Source organism: Capra hircus, chromosome 6 (genome assembly GCF_001704415.2).
Source record: "Capra hircus breed San Clemente chromosome 6, ASM170441v1, whole genome shotgun sequence".
Classification (NCBI taxonomy): domain Eukaryota; kingdom Metazoa; phylum Chordata; class Mammalia; order Artiodactyla; family Bovidae; genus Capra; species Capra hircus.
In genome coordinates, this window is record NC_030813.1 from 75,565,328 (window position 1) to 75,583,769 (window position 18,442).

The 18,442-nt window shown below is 39.3% G+C and overlaps 1 pseudogene; it reads left to right on the top strand.

Annotated features, from left to right (window-relative positions):
• On the top strand, positions 6,813-7,722 carry LOC102184984 (annotated as a pseudogene).

The following is an 18,442-nucleotide window of genomic DNA, read 5'->3' on the forward strand; positions in this document are numbered from 1 at the left end:
AATAGAAGTAAAAGAGACAATGGATGAGTCATCTGAGAATTTAAAATTGCAATTGTTTCTTTAAAAGGAGCATTTTAAAGTGCTCCTTCTAAGAAGACACAACTACATTTGATAATTGCTTTCCTACTTGATCAATAATAATAATTTCAGAATCATAAAAATAAAACAAGCAGAAAGTACAAGCAACTACTAGAGAATATAAACTGCTGAGAACTTTCATTCTTTATAAGAGACAAATATCATTTATCAATCTTATATAACCTGTATATAACCTTATATAATGAGAGGAGCTACCCCACGTCCAAGGAGCAGAGGCTGCGCAGGTGCAGGAGGGCAGGGAGGAGTGTTTCTCATGATGTACACTGCATATTAGTTAAGTAGGCAGAATGACAATATACAGCCTTGATGTACTCCTTTTCCTATTCAGGTATGAATTAAATCAAATTCCTTATGATTATACACTGGAAGTGAGAAATAGATTTGAGGGAATAGATCTGATAGATAGAGTGCTTGATGAACTATGGACAGAAGTTTGTGACATTGTACAGAAGACAGGGATCAAGACCATTCCCAAGAAAATCAATGGAAAAACCAAAATGGCTGTCTGAGGAGGCCTTACAAATAGCTGTGAAAAGAAGAGAAGTGAAAAGCAAAGGAGAAAAGGAAAGATATAAGCATCTGAATACAGAGTTTCAAATAATAGCAAGGAGAGACAAGAAAGCCTTTCTCATTGATCAATGCAAAGAAATAGAGGAAAATAACCGAATGACTAGCGATCTCTTCAAGAAAATTAGAGATAAGAAGGGAACATTTCATGCCAAGATGAGCTCAATAAAGGACAGAAATGGTATGGACCTAACAGAAGCAGAAGATATTAAGAGGTGATAAGAATACTCAGAAGAACTATTCAAAAAACATCTTGATGACTCAGATAATCACGATGGTGTGATCACTCAGCTAGAGCCAGACATCATGGACTGTGAAGTCAAGTGGGCCTTAGAAAGCATCACTATGAACAAAGCTAGTGGAGGTGATGGAATTCCAGTTGAGCTGTTTCAAATCCTGAAAGGTGATGCTATGAAAGTGCTGCACTCAATATGTCGGCAAATTTGGAAATCTCAGCAGTGGCCACAGGACTGGAAAATGTCAGTTTTCATTCCAATCTCAAAGAAAGGCAATGCCAAAGAATGCTAAAACTACTGCAAAATTGCACTCATCTCACACGTTAGTAAATTAATGCTCGAAATTCTCCAAGTCAGGCTTCAGCAATACATCAACCATGAACTTCCAGATGTTCAAGCTGGTTTTAGAAAAGGCAGAGGAACCAGAGATCAAATTGCCAACATCTGCTGGGTCATGGAGAAAGCAAGAGAGTTCCAGAAAAACATCTATTTATGCTTTATTGACTATGCCAAAGCCTTTGACTGGGTTGATCACAGTATACTGTGAAATATTCTGAAAGAGATGGAAATACCAGACCACCTGACCTGCCTCTTGAGAGACCTGTATGCAGGTCAGGAAGCAACAGTTAGAACTGGACATGGAATAATAGAGTGGTTCCAAATAGAAAAAGGAGTACGTCAAGGCTGTATATTGTCACCCTGCTTATTTAACTCACATGCAGAGTACATCATGAGAAACATTGGGTTGGAAGAAGCACCAGCTGGAATCAAGATTGCTAGGAGAAATATCAATAACATCAGATATGCAGATGACACCACCCTGATGGCAGAAAGTGAAGAGGAACTAAAAAGCCTCTTGAAGAAAGTGAAAGTGTAGAGTGGAAAATTTGACTTACAGCTCAACATTCAGAACACTAAGATCATGGCATCTGATCCCATCACCCCATGGGAAATAGATAGGCAAACAGTGGAAACAGTGTCAGACTTTATTTTTTGGGCTCTAAAATCACTGCAGATAGTGATTTCATCCATAAAATTAAAAGATGCTTACTCCTTGGAAGGAAAGTTATGACAAACCAAGATAGCATATTCAAAAGCAGAGACATTACTTTGTCAACAAAGGTCTGTCTAGTCAAGGCTATGGTTTTTCCTATGGTCATGTATGGATCTGAGAGTTGGACTGTGAAGAAAGCTGAGTGCTGAAGAATTGGTACTTTTGATATGTGGTGTTGGAGAAGACTCTTGAGAGTCCTTTGGACTGCAAGGAAATCCAACGAGTCCATTCTAAAGGAAATCAGTCCTTGGTGTTCATTGGAAGGACTGATGCTAAAGCTAAATCTCCAGTACTTTAGACATCTCATGAGAAGAGTTGACTCATTAGAAAAAGCTCTGATGCTGGGAGGGATTTGGGGGCAGGAGGAGAAGCAGACAACAGAGTATGAGATGGCTGGATGACATCACTGAGTCGATGAACATGAGTTTGAGTAAACTCTGGGAATTGGCGATAGACAGGGAGGCCTGGGGCGCTGCGTTTCATGGGGTCACCTAGAGTTAGACACAACTGAGCTACTGAACTGAATTGATATAACCTGTGATAACCTGAAGTGACTTAACTTAGTAGTGATAACCTGAGGTGAGAGAAAAATCCCTGTTGCTAAGAGATAGAGAACTATTCTAAATTTCATTTTCAGGATTGCTAATTTTCAAATTCATATATTACAGAAGCCTGTGGAGAATAGTGGAAAACATTCTATAGAGACAGAAGAGGACTTTATTATCTGATATGGGTTAAAAGTGTAACATATAAGATGTACGATTTGGACCAATGATTTAAAATCTCTAGACATTTAAGTGAGTGAGTATATACATACTATTCATAGAACATTTACTCTGAGCCAGGCATTGTGGGTTGTATGCCTCCACATGATCCATAGGCATTTTATGTACCTTTTCTGAAAAATATCTTATGACAATATAATAAACTTGAGTAAAAACTAGCATTATCTTATAAATTGGGATTATTTTTGAGAAAGCATAGCAATTTTCTCCAAACAATATGCAAGTAGCAAAGCTAGGATATGAAAGCAATAGTAACAACTATGTTTCATTGTATTAATTTATCAAAAGTGATCTGTTTAAACATATTTATTTTTTCTGGAGTATAATTGCTTTACAATGTTGTGCTATTTTTTTGCTGTACAGCAAAGTGAATCAACTATACATATACATATATCCCTTCTTTATTGGATTTCCTTCCCATTTTGGTCATTACAGAGCATAAAACTACCCTTGGATTATGCTCAATACACTTTAAAAATTACTATGCAGTATTCCATAGTAATTGTTTCTAAGTATTCCAGTAATAACATATTCCATAGTAATATTATTCCAGTATTCAAAGGATCAAATTTCAACAACAGAGGTTCTCTAGAATTTAGTTAAAAACAACTTTTTTTTTTCCTCAGTGTGTTTCCTACCAGCTATCTTCTAATGTAATCCTTTAATGACAGATTACAACCATGAGAATATTTAATATAATAGGTGCAGGAAAGTTGCATTATCCTTTATACTAAGAATTATAATGTTAATTAAATAGAAGGAAGAACAAGTTCATGTTTCTGGTTATCTTACAAGAAATAGATAAACAAATGCAGGCTGCCTTGTGACCGTTACATAAAATAACAGAGATTACTTTAGAAAAAAACAAGTCCATAAGAACTTCCAAGATGGCAGAGGAATAAGACAGGGAGAGCGCATCCCTCCCCACAAATACATCTGAAATCCATCTGCATATGGAACAGCTCCTACAGAACATCTTTTGAACACAGGCAGAAGACCAAAGACTTCCAAAAAGGCAAGCCAATCTCTTTAGAATAAGAGCAGTTAGATCTTTCTTGGAGAGAACAGAATTTCCCACAACATGCTGATGGCCATGTTTCATCACTTCATTCATAAGGTGGTTAAGAAAAATGACAGTGTTCAACAGAAGGAATTCAGCCTTCACACTGCTGGGCTTTTTATCTTCTTGTTCTGGAAGTAGCAGACAGGGTAATTCAATCAAGTTTTCCACCCACTGCTGTTTGACAAATATGTTCAGATTCTAAAGAGGAGTGGGCTCAAGAATCCAGCTTGGATGAGAAAAGAAAAAAGAGCAACCAAAAACACTGAGGCCTGCAGGAAAGAGGTGATGAAGACAGATGAGGTTACTAAAGAAGAGGATGAAGAGACAAAGGCGATAAAGAGATTTTTTTTTCTTCTTCTTCTGAAGACCATTGTCAAATTCTAAATGCCATCTTTCATGTTTGAAGAGCTTTCAAGATTTCTTCCCAAGTTCTCCCTAAAAGAGAAGCCAAAGTGTATACATAATTGTGTAGAAAGTCTTTGTTGCATTAGCTAGTTTTGAACCAGTTCTTGATAAATTTCATGTTATGTAAGCTGGAAATCTCCATGAAGCAAAATATATACCAGAACTGGCCTATCATGGGTTGTGTTTGCTTTGCTTCCCTATTCACAGAGAAGGAAACAAGATTCTCAGATGTGTTTTCCATCAAATGTTCTACATTATATTAATGAAACAAGTGAGCAAATACTGCCATCACAGCCCCCTTGCCATCATGTCTCCAGTTGTCAGTAGTAGAAACCTGGTCATCCAGCTAGTAAGTTCTGGGTGAGCTAAAAGAAACCCTATATACATCCAGTCCTTTGAATTCTGCTACAACACATCTGTGGCAAGGTGTTCAATAAATCTAAATATCAAACCTATGACAATTGCACTCATCTCACACACTAGCAAAGTAATGCTCAAAATTCTCCAAGCAAGTCTTCAAAACTATGTGAAGTAAGAACTTCCAGATGTTCAAGCTGGATTTAGAAAAGACATAGAGACAAGAAATCAAATCACCAACATCCATTGGATCATCAAAAAAGCAAGAGAGTTCCAGAAAAATATCTACTTCTGCTTTACTAACTAGGCCAAAGCCTTTCACTGTGTGGATCACAACAAACTGTGAAAAATTCTTCAAGAGATGGGAATACCAGACCACCTGACCTGCCTCTTGAGAAATCTGTATGCAGGTCAAGAAGAAACAGTTAGAACTGGACATGGGACAACAGACAGGTTTCAAATTGGGAAAAGAGTACATCAAGGCTGTATATTGTCACTCTTCTTATTTAACTTCTATGTAGAGAATCTCATGCGAAATGCCAGGCTGGATGAAGGGCAAGTTGGAATCAAGATTGCAGGGAGAAATATCAATAATCTCAGATATGCAGATGACACCACCCTTGGGCAGAATGCAAAGAGGAACTAAAGAGCCTCTTGATGAAAGTGAAAAAGGAGAGTGAAAAAGCTGGTGTAAAACTCAACATTAAAAAAAAAAAAAAAACTAAGATCATGGCATCCAGTCCCATCACTTCATGGCAAATAGATGGGGAAACAATAGAAACAGTGATAGACTTTATTTTCTTGGGCTCCAAAATCACTGCAGATGGTGACTGCAACTATGAATTAAAAGACGTTTGCTCCTTGGAAGAAAAGCTAGACCAACCTAGACAGCATATTAAAAAGCAGTGACATTACATTGCCAACAAAGTTCTGTTTAGTCAAAGCTATGGTTTTTTCAGTAGTCATATATGGATGTAAGAGTTGGACTATAAAGAAAGCTGAGCACCAAAGAATTGACACTTTTGAACTGTGGTGTTGGAAGACTCCTAAGAGTCCCTTGGACTGCAAGGAGATCCAACCAGTCCATCCTAAAGGAAATCAGTCCTGAATATTCGTGGGAAGGACTAATGCTGAAGCTGAAACTCCAGTACTTTGGCCACCTGATGCAAAGAACTGATTCATTGGAAAAGACTCTGATGCTGGGAACAATTGAAGGCACGAGGAGAAGGGGATGACAGAGGATGAGATGGTTGGAATGCATCACTGACTTGATGGATGTGAGTTTGAGCATTCTCTGCATCTTGGTGATGGACAGGGAAGCCTGGCATGCTGTGGTCCACGGGATCACAAAGAGTCAGACATGATTGAGCAACTGAACTGAACTGAACTGAAACCTATGTGGCTCATTCTCTGGGCCAGCTGCTCAACAAGCTTCCTTGTGAGGAATATGCTTCTTTCATGGCCCAAATTTATGAATTAGCACCAGAGGACAAAGTCTCTTCCAGGTTTCACTCTAGATGTGGCCTTGGCTCTTCTGGAACTACCTGACAAGAGGTGGATGACCCACTTCCCCTGGAGCATGAGAAGTTCCTGAAGCATAAGTTCTTGGTTCAGGAAATCTTGTTTGCCTGTTGTACAGACAAGGACCCAATGGTCCACAGCAAGGCTGTGTCCAGTTTTTCACATGGCCTAGAGTCCTCTGCCACGTCCTCATTGGACAACATGCAGGCATTTCTGGATAACACTCCTGCAGTTTCAGGAGTAGAGAGCCACCAAAAGAGTGCTCAGAAAAATTCAACAGAAGAGGATTCCATGATGATGCTGAGGAACAGGGTTAGTGATGAAAAGATCAGCATCAGGAAATCTGCAGTCCAAGTCTTAGTGAACATCTTGAAATACTGTACCATCTTGTGTATGAGAGACAAGCTGCCTGTCCTGCATAATCAGTGTTTTGATATCACCTTGTCTGTCAGCAAGCAGGCTTTGCAATCTCTACTGAGCTGCTGATGGCCCAATCCTGGTGTGTCCATCTACAGAAGGCCTGGCTGGAGGGGATTATCCTGGATGTGATAGACAATGAGAGCTCCTGTCTATGTCCACCTCTAGCTCTCACACCAAGATGGGGACACTATTCTTGATGAAGTCCTCGGGCTGTAAGCACAGCTTTCTCAAGGTGATGATGGCTTGTCCTCTGATCACAGAGGGCATGACTCGCGTGAATCTGAAAGAGGGGCTAGAAGGTGGGCATGGGCAGGAATGTCCTTAACAACATTATCCTTTGTGACCTCTGTGTCTACTACACAGCCCCAACAAACAAGTACAACCCCAAAATCCGCACACATCTGAAGGACCTGAACCCTTTCTTCCAGACGCATACACTACTTTTGTTCACCTGACCCCTGCAGGAGAACTTCATGAAGTGAAAGTGTTGCCTGTTCCTCTGTTTCATCAGCACACCAGTAGACCTGAACCCAGAGGTCACCAGCACCAGGGCAGTCTGTCTGGCCCATTGCTCCTGAAGAGGAACCCAAACATATTTTTCCAGCACCTCATTGCATTCATTTTGCTCTTCAACAACTTTGAGAAACACAAAAGTTTCAATAGGTTCCCCCAGGTGGAGAGAGAGAAGTGGCTATTCTCCCCGAAAGGGAATATGGACAAGGAAAAGTAGATTAAAATCTACAAGTTTCTCCTGGAACACTACTTCACTGATGAGCAGGGGTTCAACATCACTTTGAGAGTCTTCAGCGACATCCTGGCATACTTCACTGACAGTGACCTCCTGTGGACACAGAAGACAGCAAATTCCTCTCAGACATGTTTGAGGTGCTCAGTTTGAAGGAGATCAGATTGTAGGTATTGAGGGCTAAACCAGACAAGGACCTGGCCCAAGCCAAAGTGTTCATGTAGGAAGTGCAGAAGGAGCTTGTTTTAAGTTCAAAGGAGGAATTTCCTAGAAAGTAATATTCCAATTATCATCTCCCTGAAGTCTGCCCTAGAGAATAACAAGATCCCAGCTCTTTGGGAACTCATGCACTACCTCAGAGAGCAATGTGGGATTACTGAGATGAAATCAAGGACTTTTTTACAGTTGACAAGCAGCTGGTCACAAAACTTGAGTAGGACACCAGGTGCTACTAAGAGCAGCTGACTTAGGAGTAGGAGCTGGGGGGGTAGGCAGCCACAGACAGGATGGTCTCAGGTTCCAAGGAGGCACAGGTCAGGTAGGTTGTTCCAAGTTTGGAAACAATGTCAAATCCTGCTGGCCAAGAAAGACTCCATGGTCACTGCTGCAGACCATCCGTCCACATCCAGGCCCCATGCTACCCACATGACTGCATTTCTCTTCCTGGTGCCCAAAGACAGGCTCATGTTAGTGAGCACCAACGTCATCCCGAGTTCCTTCAGGAAGTTTGGGGAGTCATGGAGCTGGTCTGGTGGCTAGAGAGTAGAGCTATATACCTTAGACATGTGTCCTGAGAGCCTGGGTAATCTGGTCAATGTGAGTCCTTAAAGGGCTTAGAGATGGAGTCCAGAGGAGCTATTGACCTGAAAAGGAAGTGAGGGATCAGGACCCCTGAGTGGACCATCCAGAATGTCATGTTCTGAGAGGAAATCAGCTATGTCTTTCACTGGGTTCATCTTTTTCCCCCAGAGGCCAGACCCTCCCAACCTGGTCCAGTAGGCTCACCCTGGGAAGTCAGAGGTAGACAAAACCTGGGGACAACATTCTGTGTCTGTCACTGCCTGACTTGCAGACCATGCAGCCATCCTAGACTTCTCAATGGAATGTGACAACCCCCAGGATGTTGTACTGTGAGGCCTGGAAGAAAAAGGCAACTGACCACCTCTCCCTGGAAGCTTCCATTAAGAGCATCAGGGCCACCTATCTGTTCACCTGTGTGGCTGGTCAATACCTAGTTTGGAACTGTAAGGTACTGTAAGATACTAGAGAAATGCCTCATGCATTTAACACAAATTTAAATATTTGAAAATATTTGGCTTATTCTATTAAGTTCTATTCTGGTCCTAATCCTGAGCTTTCTCTTCTGTAAATCCAGCTTTTTATAGCTGTACCTAGCTTTCTATATCTGATGTCAAAATCCTATACATAATATATTTCTGCATCTCCTGCATTGAAAGCAGATTCTTTATTCACTGACCCATCTGGGAAGTCCTAATATGTTTCTCATGTTATTTATATTTTGCAAACTTTTTGACGTTTGTTCAAATAAATAAAGGTGGTTGTTGTTTGGTCACTAAGTTGTGTCCAACTCTTTGAAACTCCATGAACTACAGCACTCCAGGTTTCCCTCTCCTTCACTATCTCTAGAGTTTGCTCAGATACATGTCCATTGAGTCAGTGATGCCATCCAATCATCTCATCTTCTACTGCCCAATGAGTGTGCTCTTTGCATCAGGTGGCCGAACTATTGGAGCTTCAGCTTCAGATGAAACTTCAGCATTAGTCCTTCCAATGAATATTTAGGGTTGATTTCTTTTAGGATTGACTGGTTTGATATCCTTGCTGTCCAAGGGATTCCCAAGAATCTTCCCCAGCACCACAATTCACAGCCATTAATTCTTTGAATTGATTAAGGTTAAGCGTGAAAAAAAAAAAAAAAAAGTCCAAAGTTTACATGGCAGAAAACTGATTTTCAGCTTTATTTGAATACACAAGCTAGATAGGTTTCTGTGGTTAAAATTCAACCCTGATTAATAAAATTTGATTACTCATCTTTATATTCTTCCTTCCTTCCCCATTCTTTCTTTGACTAATTAGATCATCCAAGAAGCCTAACAAATAGTCCAATAAATATTAATTCCTTTCAACTCCCATAACTCAGTATTTAGAAAAAAATTATATATAATTCATTTCACTACTTATATAATATCTTTTATAAATTTATCATTTTAATACATTATTTTACATTTGAATAATCATGTACCCCAAGTTATATTTCAAATCTTTCTTACTGACATTATTTACTTGTGTGTTCTTATCTTTATTTATTCAACCATTCACTATCCAGGCACTGGGATGTCTACAAAGAATAAGACATGGCTCGTGACCTAGAGGAACAGTATAATGGGAAGGGTGCCTGGCAAATGGACAACTATAATACTGAGAAAAAAAGCTAGCCCAGTTCTGTGGAATTGCAGAGAAAGGAGAATCTAACTGTGCAAGATGGATTACTACATAATGGATTACTTAGGATTTAGCCCTCAAATAGGGTTTGTTTTAGATTAATATATATTTCCTAATCATCTGTCTTTTCTGACATAACCAGATTTCAAATTGCCAGTTAAATGAATTGTTATTCAGCTGTAACAAAATAATTCTGGATTATATCTTGAAAAGTACTTTTTTTTCCTTTAAACTTTATGGGAAGTGAATTAGAGGTATTAACCAAATCCTGTTTAAAATGTCAAAAGCAGGGAGTATTAAAACAATGAAATTTTCATCTTCTCTTGCTTAGTTTTCAGACACTCTCTCCAGGAAGGCCTTGATCACATCTATGTAATAAAGACACTAAAAGTCTAAAAAGAGGAAGTGGATACCACATGTTTATCTAAGAAATCACAACATTAACAAAAACAAATGAAAAAACAAACAGTCTCATGATGAGTAAAGAGCTTGATGTTGATATGTTTTCTCCAATAGAATGCCACCTCTTATTTTACCACAAGCATTTCTGTAAAACATAGTAAAATTAAAAAAAAAAAAAAAGAAAGAAAAAAGAGTTCAAGTATTTCCATTTTGTGGCTGCAAAAGTCAGCTTACACAGCATATTATTTCATAGAGTCTATTTACTCCTTCAGTTTTAGGGGTCATTAAAGAGACATAAGATGATTTTAAATCTTGGATATTAAAAAAAATATGCATAAAGCTTTAAAATTTGTCTTCTTAAACAGACTCGAGTCTTCTTGATCCATCAGTTGAGAGTCTTACATGATAAAAGATTATTGCCATTTCTTTAAAGCAAAACAAAACGAATTCTCCCCTTGTTTGGGAAAGATGTTTTCCATGTTACTGACTTTTAATTTATTGTTAGACCCAGGAACTTATTGTGACATAATATAACTTGACATAAAAAATATGGTGTACACTAGCCAGATTTTTATTCAACATTTAAAAAAATATTTCTAATTTTTACAGTTCAGTCACATATACTTTTTACCAGCTTTAAATAAAATTTCCAGATATCTCTAATATTTTGTTTGATATAGAAAACTGATTTTTTAAAGTTGACAGTTATTAAATCAAGGCTTAAATCAATGAAGGTAGTCAGAAGCCTTTATCCTAAAGACCTAACTTTAATTAATCAGGTCACCTATCACCTTGACAAGTAAAAAGGGCTTTCAGAGTAAAGACCCAGACTTTATAATTTTATAGAGTGATTATGAGCATGATTTTAATCCAGTGACATTTACATGGGCTAAGTTACAAGATAAAGATCATCTTTCTAAGACTCTCTGGAGTTAATTTATGGGTTTAAAAGATGATTAATAATGCTGTGACAGGAAACAAGAAAAAGAGAAAATGTTTCCTGGAACTCCTTTCTCCTATTCTCCAAGACAGGGTCAAAGGTATGATTTGCCCAGGTGCAATCCTGCACAAATCAATTCTATTCTGTTTATGTCTCTCTTACCATCTGTTCCCTCTTTTGAGTTAACTACTCTTGTAGGGGAAGAAATGTTTTTGATAATGGTGAGACACACAACAAGGTCTTCTAAATGTGTCTCTACTCTCTGTGAAAAGACATGGTAATCTTTTAAATTGTTTCATTTTTAGGGAGTGAAAACACAATAAAGTGGAATCATACTAATGAGACAAAATGCACAAACATATTATTTTGTAAATATATATATAAATATATATATATATATATATAAAGAAGTTTTAGGGCAGTGAAATTACTCTTTGTGATATTATAATGATGGATATATATTATTATACGTTTGTCCAACCCCCAAACATACAACACTAAGGGTGATCCCTAACATAAGCAATGGGCTTTGATTGATAATATCAATATAAGGTCATCAATTGAAACAGAAGAATCGCTCAGGCAGGGAATTTTGACCATGGAGGAGGCTATGCATGAGGTGGAACAAGGAATGGACAGGAAATCTCTTCACTTTCTGCTCAATTTTGCTGTAAACCTAAGATTGCTCTAAAATGAAAATATTAATAGGTACTTAATAAAAGAATTGTTTACTATTATAATGTATTCTACATGATTTAATACATTTAATGTCATTATTTTCAAAGTATCAATGCATACCAAGCTTAATAAAACACTATATTTATAAAGAATAAAGTAAAACAAGACAAAATAAAATTAAAGTAAATACTGATTCTTGTGGGTAAAATAAATAAATGTATAACTGTGTCAATAAAAATAGACCATTTTTATTAACATATAATTTACATCTGGATAAAACTTATTTTGTTCAGATGTTAACCTGTGATTTATAAATACAATATATGAAACACATTATAGAGTTTTTAGTACGTAGATTATACAGTTCTTGAAGGTGTGTCATATTTATCCTTTGAATGAAATCCTCAACAATTTATAATGGTAAATATTTGTGTTTGTATTATTTTCAACAGTGCTATTGCTATTGTCATTCAGTTGCTAAGTTGTTTTAGACTCTTTGCAACCCCATTGACTGTAGCATGCCAGGCTTCCCTTTCCTCCACAATATCCTGGAATTTGCTCAAACTCATGCCCATTGTATTAGCGTTTAAACAAGGAGGTCATTAGGCTGAAGTGGCTCTAATTCCTTGGTAACCTACATAAGCAAACCAAAATCTAAGTTAGAGTCAATGCACTTGAATCCAAGAAAATGAAACAATGGCAATCAATAGTAAATAGTCAAGGAGACTCTGCAAAATAAGGGGGCAGCTTAAGCTATAGACAATCAAATAACTTTCCTTGCTTTGCTTTCATGTGTTTTCTATAAAAAATCTCTCCCCAAGCTCCTGTCACTGGAGTGATCCTACCACTTTTTATTTGGAACTGCTGGACTGAAATATATGCACATTCAAATAAACATTTGAAAAAATTACATTGTACCTAAATTTACCTTTTAACAGCTCATAAACTACTTATTCTGGTTCCAAATAGGAAAAGGAGTATGTTAAGGCTGTATATTGTCACCCTACTTGTTTAGCTTATATGCAGAGTACATCATGAGAAATGTTGGGTTGGAAGAAGTATATGCTGGATTCATGATAGCCAGAAGAAATATCACTAACCTCAGATATGCAGATGACACCAGCATTATGGCAGAAAGCCAAGAAGAACTAAGGAGCCTCTTGATGAAAGTGTAAGAGGAGAGTGAATAATTTGGCTTAAAGCTCAATATTCAGAAAACTAAGATCATGGCATCCGGTCCCATCACTTCATGGCAAATAGATGGGGAAACAGTGGAAATAGTGGCTGACTTTATTTTGGGGGGCACCAAAATCACTACAGATGATGATTGCAGTCAGGAAATTAAAAAACACCTACTCCTTGAAGGGAAATATATGACCAACCTAGACAGCATATTAAAAAGCAGAGATATTATTTTGTCCACAGAGGCATGTCTACTCAAGGCTCTGGTTTTTTCCAGTGGTCATGTAAAGATGTGAGAGTTGAACTATAAAGAAAGCTGAGCATGGAAGAATTGATGCTTTCAAACTGTGGCGTTGGAGAAGACTCTTGAGACTCCTTTGGACTGCAAGGAGATCCAACCAGTCCATCCTAAAGGAGATCAGTCCTGGTGTTCATTGAAAGAGCTGATGTTGAAGCTGAAACTCCAATACTTTGGCCACCTGATGCAAAGAGCTGACTCATTTGAAAAGACCTGATGCTGGGAAAGATTGAGGGTAGGAGGAGAAGGGGACGACAGAGGATGAGATGGTTGGATGGCATCATTGACTCGATGGACATGGGTTTGGGTGGACACCGGGATTTGGTGGTGGACAAGGAGGCCTGGTGTGCTGAGGTTCATGGGGTTGAGAAGAGTAGGACATGACTGAGCTACTGAACTGAACACTACTTATTCTGTACTTAGGAAAGAACGCCTGTTCTCCAAATGCTATGGAGCAAATCTGCGGTTTCTTGTTGTTTAGTTGCTAACTCATGTCTGACTCTTGCAATCCTATGGACTAGAGCCCACCAGGCTCCTCTGTCCATGGGATTTACCAGGCACGAATACTTGGGTAGGTTGTGATTTCTTTCTCCAGGGGATCTTCCCTACCCAGGAACTGAACCTGCATCTCCTGCATTGGCAGGCAGATTGTTTACCATTGAGTCAACTAAAAGTCTCAAATCTATGGTACACGTTTCAAATTCATCCTGGAGTTCTACAATATGTTAGACATGGTGGCATTTATTTTTTTGTGGTGTTGGAGAAGACTGTTGAGAATCCCTTGGACTGCAAGGAGATCCATTAGTCCATTCTAGAGGAGATCAGTCCTGGGTGTTCTTTGGAAACAATGATGCTAAAACTGAAACTCCAGTACTTTGGCCACCTCATGAAAAGAGTTGACTCATTGGAAAAGACCCTGATGCTGGGAGGGATTGGGGGCAGGAGGAGAAGGGGATGACAGAGGATGGGATTGCTGGATGGCATCACCGACTCTATGGACGTGAGTTTGAGTGAACTCCGGGAGTTGGTGATGGACAGGGAGGCCTGGCGTGCTGTAATTCATGGGGTCGCAAAGAGTTGGACACGATTGAGCGACTGAAGTGAACTGAACCAAAAGCTAAGAAAAATGTTCAAGTAAACGTAGTACTGTTTAAATACTCTTAAGTAACAATAAATATACACATTTAATTTCCATTCAATAGATTAGAAACACCAACTATGTGAATTAAGAGGACCCACTGAGTCTTTTGTTCTATGCATGATAAACTTTTTCCTGTAAGTACACAACTTCAGTACAGTTCAGTACAGTACAGTTCTTAGTCATGTCTGACTCTTTGCAACCCCATGGACTGCAGCACGACAGGCTTCCCTGTCCGTGACCAACTCCGAGAGTTTACCCCAAATCATCTCCATTGAGTCGGTGTGCTATCCAACCATTTCATGTCCATTGTCCCCTTCTCCTCTCACCTTTAATCTTTCTCAGCATCAGAGTCTTTTCCAATGAGTCAGCTTTCTACATCAGGTGACCAAAGTATTGGAGTTTCAGCTTCAGCATCAGTCCTTTCAATGAATATTCAGGAATGATTTCCTTTAGGATGGACTGGCTGGATCTCCTTGCAGTCCAAGGGACTCTCAAGAGTCTTTTCCAACACCACAGTTCAAAATCAGAAATTCTTTGGCATTCAGCTTTCTTTATAGTCCAACTCTCACATCCAAACATGACTGCTGGAAAAACCATAGCCTTGCTAGTCAGACTTTTATTGACAACATAATGTCTCTGCTTTTTAATATGCTGTCTAGGTTGTTCACAACTTTCCTTCCAAGGAGTAAGTGTCTTTTAATTTCATGGTTGCAGTCACCATCTGCAGTGATTTTGGATCCCCCCAAAATAAAGTCTGACACTGTTTCCTTTGTTTCCCCTTTTATTTCCCATGAAGTGATGGGACCTGATTCTATGATCTTCGTTTTCTGAATGTTGAGCTTTAAGCCAGCTTTTTCATTACCTCTTTCACTTTCAGCAAGAGGCTCTTTAGTTCCTCTTCACTTTCTGCCATAAGGGTGATATCACCTGCTTATCTTAGGTTATTGATATTTCTCCCAGCAATCTTGATTCCAACTTGTGTTTCATCCAGCCCAGGGTTTCTCATGATATACTCTGCATATAAGTTAAATAAGCAGGGTGACAATATACAGCCTTGACGTACTCCTTTTCCTATTTGGAACCACTCTGTTGTTCCATGTCCAGTTCTAACTGTTGATTCCTGACCTGCGTACATATTTTGCAAGAGGCAGGTCAGGCAGTCTGGTATTCCCATCTCTTTCAGAATTTTAAGCAGTTTACTGTGATCCACGGAGAAGGCAACAGTACCCCACTCCAGTACTCTTGCCTGGAAAATCCCATTGATGGAGAAGCCTGGTAGGCTGCAGTCCATGGGGTCGCTAGGAGTTGGACACGACTGAGAGACTTCACTTTCACTTTTCACTTTCATGCATTGGATAAGGAAATGGCAACCCACTCCAGTGTTCTTGCCTGGAGAATCCCAGGGACGGGGGAGGCTGGTGGGCTGCCATCTCTGGGGTCGCACAGAGTCGGACACGACTGAGGTGACTTAGCAGTAGCAGTACTGTGATCCACACAGTCAAGGGCTTTGGTGTAGTCAATAAAGCAGATGTAGATGTTTTTTTTCTGGAACTGTCTTGCTTTTTCAATGATCCAGCAGATGTTGGCAATTTGATCTCTCATTCCTCTGCCTTTTCTAAAAGCAGCTTGAACATCTGGAAGTTCACAGTTCACATACTGGTGAAGTCTGGCTTGGAAAATTTTGAGCATTACTTTGCTAGCATGTGAGATGAGTGCAATAGTGCTGTAGTTTGAGCATTCTTTGGCATTTCCTTTCTTTGGGTTTGAAATGAAAACTTACCTTTCCAGTTCTGTGGCCACTGCTGAGTTTTCCAAATTTGCTGGCATATTGAGGGCAGCACTTTCACAGCATCATCTTTTAGGATTTGAGATAGCTCAACTGGAATTCCATCACCTCTACTAGCTTTGTTTGTAATGATGCTTCCTAAGACCCACTTGACTTCACAGTCCAGGATGTCTGGCTCTATATGAGTGATCACACCATCGTGCTTATCTGAATTATGAAGAACTTTTTTGTACAGTTCTTCTGTATATCCTTGCCACCTCCTCTTAATATCTTCTGCTTATATTAGGTCCATACCATTTCTGTCCTTTATTGAGCCCATCTTTGCATGAAATGTTCCCTTGGTATCTCTAACTTTGTTGAAGAGATCTCTAGTCTTTCCCATTCTATTATTTCCCTCTATTTATTTGCACTGATCACTGAGAAAGGTTTTATTATCTCCTTGCTATTCTTGGGAACTCTGTATTCAAATGGGTATATCTTTCCTTTTCTCCTTTGCTTTTTGCCTCTCTTCTTTTCACAGCTATTTGTAAGACCTCCTCAGAGAGTCCTTTTCCTTCCTTGAATTTCTTTTTCTTGGGGATGGTCTTGATCCCTGTATCCTGTACAATGTCCTGAACCTCCATTCACAGTTTATCACGCACTGTGTGTATCAGTTCTAGGCCCTTAAATCTATTTCCCACTTCCACTGTATAATCGTAAGGGATTTCATTTAGGGCATATCTGAATAGTCTAGTGATTCTCCCTACTTTCTTCAATTTAAGTCTGAATTTGGTAATAAGGAGTTCATGATCTGAGCCACAGTCAGCTCCTGGTCTTGTTTTTGCAGACTGTGTAGAGCTTCTCCATCATTGGCTGAAAAAAAATATAATCAATCTAATTTTGGTGTTGACCGTCTGGTGATGCCCATGCGTAGAGTCTTCTCTTGTGTTGTTGGTAGAGGTTGTTTGATACGATCAGTGTGTTCCTTTGGCAAGACTCCATTAGCCTTTGCCCATTCTTCATTCTGTACTTCAAGGCCAAATATGCCTGTTACTCCAGGTGTTTCTTGACTTCCTACTTTTGGATTCCAGTCTCCTATAAGGAAAAGGATATCTTTTTCACATGTTAGTTCTAAAAGCTCTTGTAGGTCTCCATAGAACCATTCAACTTCAGCTTCTTCAGCATTACTGGCTGGGGCATAGACTTGGATTACCATGTTAAAAATACACAAGTTAAGTTAGTTAAATTGCTCAGTCGTGTCCGACTCTTTCCAACCCCATGGACTGTAGCCCACCAGGCTCCTCTGTCCATGGGATTCTCCAGGCAAGAATACTGGAATGGGTTGCCATTTCCTTCTCCAAGGGATCTTCCCGACCCAGGGACCAAACCCAGGTCTCATGCCTTAGAGGCAGACACTTTAACCTCTTAGCCACCAGGGAAGAGCAAAACACACAAGACACCAGTATTAATCTCACAAGAAGATCATTACCACCTAGTCATAACTACCTAAGAAAATTCTCAAAAAGAGAGGCATATTCTCCCTCATCTGGCCCCCCAGCAAAATTTCCCAAAACTTTACTACTTGTCTGTACCTGCCCACCACCTGGTTTCTCTAACTATAACTTGTCTGTCCCCAGAGACCAAGGTCTCCCCAGCAGAGCTTTTAGCAGTGACGTTTTTTCCTCACAACTTACATATCTCAACATTCAACAGGAGATGTTGTCACCCCTTTAGTCTTTGTTGCTACAATATCCAGAAAGCCAGCATGACCTTTCTCTTTCTTAGGAATACTAGTCCTCAAAGGTAGTGACCTCAGTATTCTTTACCATGATATGATGCTTGGTAGTGGTGGTTTAGTTGCTAAGTCATGTTGGACTCTTGTGACCCCATGGACTCTAGCTTGCCAGGCTCCTCTGTCCTTGGAATTTCCCAGGCAAGAATATGGAAGTGAGTTGCCATTTCCTTCTCTAGGGGATCTTCCTGGACTATGGATCAATCCCACATCTCCTGTATGGCAGGTGGATTCTTTTCTGCTGAGCCACCAGGGAATCCCTGATATGATGGTTAGATAACTAGAGTTTGCTTTCCTGTTTATATCAGGCGTTAGATTGCCTTCATTTTTCTGTCCTTAAAGGCTTTTGCTGATGTTAAATAACTTCTGTGCTGTGCTTCTTATCTACGATTCTGCTCTCAGTTGAGTCATTAGTTTCTTCAATTTTACCTGGGTGATTTAAGTATCCCAGTGATTTTGTATATGCATGTCTTAAGCTCTGGCTGTTATCTTAAAAAGTGTTATCTTAAAAAATCCAGGGATTGGGTAG